Below are 6000 nucleotides of genomic sequence, written 5' to 3'. Positions count from 1 at the left end.
AACCTTTGGAGTTTGCATTTCCACAGGTATATTTGTAGGATGATGACATCATCAGACTTGACAAGGATGGGTATACCACTTTTAAGGTGTTGTAGTCGTCTCCAAAAAGGTTGCTCCTCTACAAGGAGATATACACATACAGGTGTCAAGTGCAGGATTCAAACCCCTACCTAACTACTTAAACAATACTAGAGCAGTATGCATTTACATGACGCGCTATACACATTACTGGGAGCTCTCTTTTCCACAGGTAAATTTGTAGGATGGTGACATCATCAGACTTGACAAAGATGGGTATACCACATTTAAGATGTTGTAGTTGTCTCCAAAAAGGTTGCTTCTCTACAAGGAGATACACACATAGATGTCAGTTGCAGAATTCAAACCCCTACCTAACTACTTAATGATACTAGAGCAGTACGCATTTACACGACGCACTATACACATTACTGGGAGTTCTCCTTTCCCAGGTATATTTGTAGGATGGTGACATCATCAGACTAGACAAAGTGGGTTTCATTAGGTGGGCTACATAGAAGGAATTTGTAGACACTTTGGCAATGTGATCATCAAAAGATAGTTTACTGTCTACCTGTGTCCCCAGGGCCATAATTACATTCTCAGTACATACTGGATTCCCACCTATGTGGTAATTTGTGTGCACTTTGTTTTATCCAAAGGGGATGACTATGCATTCTTTGGCATTCTGCTTGAAGGCATTGTTTTGACACCATGTATCTGTCTGTGTATAACACTTCTGTAGGATGTCTGTGTCAGCCGTGGAGTCCATTATGGACCACAGTTATCAGTCATCTGCAAACTTGTTCAGCCATACTCCTCCCATGCTTGCCTGTACCTCTGAGCAGTATCTACTGAACAGGTGGGGTCCCAGGACCAATACCTGTGGGATGCCATTTCTGACTGGTTTAGAGCTGGACATGGCACCCACAACTTTGAACATGTGTGTTTGATCTGTGAGCCAGTTGGGATGTGTACTGGGTGGGACAGTCCTGGATGGCTCCCTGTCATGGTCACCCTCTTACACACATCTGTGCCCATCCATCTTTGGCTTATTATACTGTGTTCTCCCTACACACACACACACACACACACACACATATATATATATATATATATATATATATATATATATATATATATATATATATATATATATATATATGTACATAGGTAGGTGATAGGCTATCTGCCTGAAGGCATATATTAGTATGTCCAGAGTGTGCAGCTATCACCACCCATGGAGTTAGTTCCCTAGGCTTTTGTGTAGTAGAGCTGATGAAGTGATCCATGGTGTGACAGTTCAGTTTCACATACACTCATCAAGACTCCTCTGGAAGAGTGTCACTGAGGGTCTCGGCTTAATGTCCGTTGGGAGATTGTTCCAAAGCAAGGGAAGTCTGTGAGTTAGTCATGTATCCTTCCAACATGTTCTATTTAATGTTGTGATGATGATATCCCTAGAGCATGTGGTACAGTGAGCTTGGGTTTACGTCAGATAGCGCATGTACATCAGTTCTGCATTGGACATGGACCTGTCTGTTGGCCAGAGATCTCCTGAGTAGACAGTATGCAACAGAGTAAAGACTGTGTTAAATTCAGTCTGGTTGCATGGAGCAACTGTTTGAGGCCAGTAATCCTCTTGTTGAGGTACTTCAGTGGTCTTTCCAGCTGCTGAAGGTGCCTAGTCAGATTCATGGCAAGTGTGTTGTGGTACTCCCTGATGGGTCTGATGATTGATGAGTAGAGAGAACCTCCTTTGACCTACATGCAAAGTCTTTGGCAGTTTGTGGGAACACATAGCATGATTTTCTAACCACTTTGTGGATATATTTCTAGAAGTAGAGATGACTATCCACATGTGTCCATAGATCCCTTATTATCACCTCCATATTTAAGGTGTTGGCACCTATATGGTATTTGTATGAATGTAGCTTGAGGGCATAATTTTTACACCACATATGTCTAACTGAGACCCTTTTTAAGGATGTCTCTGTTGTCCCCCACATCAATTATGACAACTTTTTTGCAGTCATCCACAAACATTGCTAAACATAGCCCTCGTATGTTTGACTGTATTTCTGAAAAGTATACACCAGACAGGAGGGGTCCCAGGACTGAGCCATGGGGGACAGCAGATGTTACCAGCTTGGACAGGAGACCACAATTCTTACCTTGTGGGATCTATCTGTGCCCCAGTTGGCAATCCATCAGATGACATACATATTTATGCACTGGTTGTTGATTTTGTGGATACGACATATGTCTAGGATGTTGGAAGAGGGCTTTCCAAGGTCTATGTGGGACATGTGTAGCTCATTTCCTTGATGTATGCCCTGGGTGACTGCCTTGAAAACAGTCTAGCAGGTTTGGGAACCATGATCTGCCCCTGACCAAACCTAAATTGGTAGGGTTGGGTGTTTGTAGGCTCACAATAGCTCTGTTTATGAGTTCCATCATGATGGACTCCATGGCCTTGCAGATCAGGCTTATTGGCTTATAAGACAATAGTTCCTATGGTCTGTTGTGTGCCAGCACTTGTGGAGTGTGCCAAATGTTGCTGTAACGCATTCAACAGTTTCATATCCAGTACAGAGGGTGAGTCTCAACGGACTGTTCAGGTGCAGGGTCTGTTTGTTTTGAAGTTCACATATGACACAGCTAGGGAAGCCATGTCATCCCATAGACGCCATGTTTTTAGCATTTGGAAAGGACTGTTTAACCATTGTATATGTGATTTCTGGGTTTTCACAGTCTCCAGGTATGATAAGGGGCCCTTTTGTCAGTGAGAGGGGGGTAAATATGTATGAACCTGTTGACAAGATGTTGGCGGTGTCAGTCATGTACATGTATTAATTTACAGTTTGCAATGACTCAGAACATATATGTGTTTACATTGATATTTATGACATTGCAAAATAAAGCTTCATGGTTCTCTATGGACTCTTTGACAATATTTTTGCCAGAACATGGATTGGATAATGTTAGGAGTGCTCATTGTTTATTGATGATACTGATCTGAGATTTATTGGTCTTCTTTGAATTTTCACTTTCTCTGAACAAGTTCAGTACTTGTAGTACATAGTTTGATTATGGCAGGAGTCCAATATATTGTATGGGTCTGTTTTCATATCACTGTGTGCGCAAAGCAGGATTGGTGGATAGTGACATGTTTCTGGGTGTGAGAACTGCAACTGCCAGATATGTGTGGCCCACTGCTGTACTCAGACATGGCCTAAGTGTGTGAGCATACCCAGTATGACCTTTCAGTATTTTGCTGACTGGGATTTGCTAAATTTATTGAAGTGTGTGAGCATGCCCAGTATGGACATATATACTATATGTGTGTGAAAATTCAAGTTGTTTTTTACTTCAGGGCTCACCTTTGTGTTGTACATCGACAGGAAGCACGCTGTGCCTGCAGGACTTCCATGAGTCGCTTTGCATACACTTATCAACATTTCTACATACAGGGGGGGCAGCTATTATTTGCACATTTCTACCCAGGGGGCACACCTGATTGTTACTGTGGGTGTACATTGGGTGACACTTATACACATTTGCTAGGCCTGCACTGCTATGTCAGGTACTCCATTTCAGTGTGTACTGTTGCCTATCATACTGGCTTGAGGCATACTACTGTACTACAGAACTTAGCTTCCAATTCCACGTTTATTAGTTTGTGACTTCATAGCCTACACAACCCACATCACACTGCCTGGCCTGCTGTTATCTGTCTGCATAGGCCTGGGGGGAAGTTCAGAGGGCATGATACAGCATTTTTTTGTGTTTGCATTAGTCTACAATTGCCCTGCTTTGTCTGTGCCAGTGAAATGCTGTCATGGACTAGTGGTTCAGTATTGTGTCTATAGTGCACAGTATCCTGAGTTTCAGCCCTGTCACTGCTTTTTATTTTCCTGCTGGGCAGACCTGACTGGTTAAGGAACAGTAAAGCAGGTGTGAGCGTGTTTAACTGACTTTGCCTGACTTTGCCCAACGTTGGCCAATGTTGCCGACGTTGTGCTAGTTTGTGCGGCGCGCAGCTCCACGCAATTGTGCTTAAATATGCTAAATACTGGTAAAATGGGCTTAACACTGCTTTATATTGCTTAATATAGGTCAATCATGCCTTAGGTGGTGCTGCAGGGCTGTCTATGTCGGATGCACATAATACACTCCCTATACATGTTTGAAACAGGTAGTGTCAAGTTAGGCATCCCTTTTATTGTATGTGTGAGTCAGAGAAAGGTGTCATTTCCAGGATTCCTACTGAGTATGTGTTATGCGTTGCCTCTTTCCCAAGGCCAGGGCATACTGGGCACGCCTCCTTCTGCCTACTGGGGCAGGCTCAGGTTGTTCCTCCTCTGAGTCACACTGTGCCTGTGCAGGCCTTGGCAATGGTGGGGGGCTGTTTGGCCCTGCCCCATGCTGCTCCTGCTGCAGCTGTTTTCACAGGATCATACTGTGTAGCATGGTACATACCACGACAATTTGCGTACATGTAGTTGGTAAGTACTGCAAGGCTCCACCGGATGTGTCCAGGCACTGGAACCGTGGCTTGAGCATCCCAAACACACGCTCAATTATGTTTCTTGTTTGTGCATGTGCCTCATTATAGAGTTCTTGGTCAGGTGTGTGTGCATTTCTGATGGGTGCCATCAGCCACAGCTCCAGTGCATATCCAGCATCCCCCACTAGGTGACCGTCAGGGTTGTCCCCATTGGCAAATCTCTGGTATAGCTGCATCAGATGCCAGATGTGGGAATCATGATAGCTTCTAGGGCAGCCAGCACACACATTCATTATTATGCCCTGGGCATCGAACACATCCTGGCAGTTGATGTAGGGGAAGCCCTTGCGGTTGATGTAGACACTACCCCGCTCACCGGGTGGTGCTTTGTTGTGTATGTGCGTGCAGTCTATTGCACCCACCACCTCATGGTATTCCACTATTTGGTTTAAGAGACGCATATTACTGGCCAATGCCTCACTGGAATTGGGGAAATATACATGCTCACTGACATGTGCTGACATGTCATCCAGGAACTGGTGCAGTACCCTGGATACTGATACCTGTGAAGCACCTATCATATCACCAGCTGGTCACTGAAAGGTACCTGTAGCTAGTATTCTTAGGCCAACACATACCTTAGTATCCACTGGGATGGGTTCCCCTCTGTTGGTTCTGTGTGTGAGGCGTGGCTGGCACAGCTCAACAATTTGCTGCAGGAGGTCTCTGTCCATTCTATAGCACTCCACAATCTCCTGCTCATGTAGCCCCTGGTAGGTTACCCTGGGTCTGTACACTCTTTTCCGTCTCCTCACTGTGGGTTGCTCAGCAGCATTTACAACATCACCACCCTCAACACATTGCACATGTTGGTGTATAATAGCAATGGCAGCCTCTAACATTTTGTCAGCCTTAAGCTTTTTGAGTTTTCACTCTTTCTAAACTGCAGTGTTGCAGAGTTCTTGTGAGAAAACAGGTTAGACTGCTGTTTGCAGAGTTTAAATTGCTGGGCTGGGCTAGGCTAGTCGACTGGCTGTGTAATTGGCTGATTGTGATATATTTCACCTGGCAGCTCTGCTAGTTCTCCTTGGTTAATTTCCTACTACTTCTTTTCCTTCCTTTTCCCTTTCTGTTTCCACAAGGGGCAGTGGCGCACAAACAAGCGCACACGCGTGCACACTAGCGCACACCTGCCTACACACGCGCACACGCTGTGTGCCCGTTTGCAAGAAATTTCTGATATATCCACGGCGTACACCTTTGATTTCTTGTTTTCAGTTACTACCACTGTAAACACGCCTCTTGCAATCCTGAGCAGCTCAGGGCAAACACATGCCACTGTGTTCCAGTTACCTTACAGTCTTTCAGACATACCCCCTCATGATGTCACCTATCTTCTACTCGACTACTACCCTACTTCTACGCTTACACTCTAGGGATGTGGCTCACATACCAGGGAAAGTTGGGATTTA

The sequence above is a fragment of the Protopterus annectens genome, chromosome 8.part0 (assembly GCF_019279795.1).
Source record: "Protopterus annectens isolate FY-2018-M chromosome 8.part0, PAN1.0, whole genome shotgun sequence".
Classification (NCBI taxonomy): Eukaryota; Metazoa; Chordata; order Ceratodontiformes; family Protopteridae; genus Protopterus; species Protopterus annectens.
Note: the sequence above shows the minus strand (reverse complement) of the source record.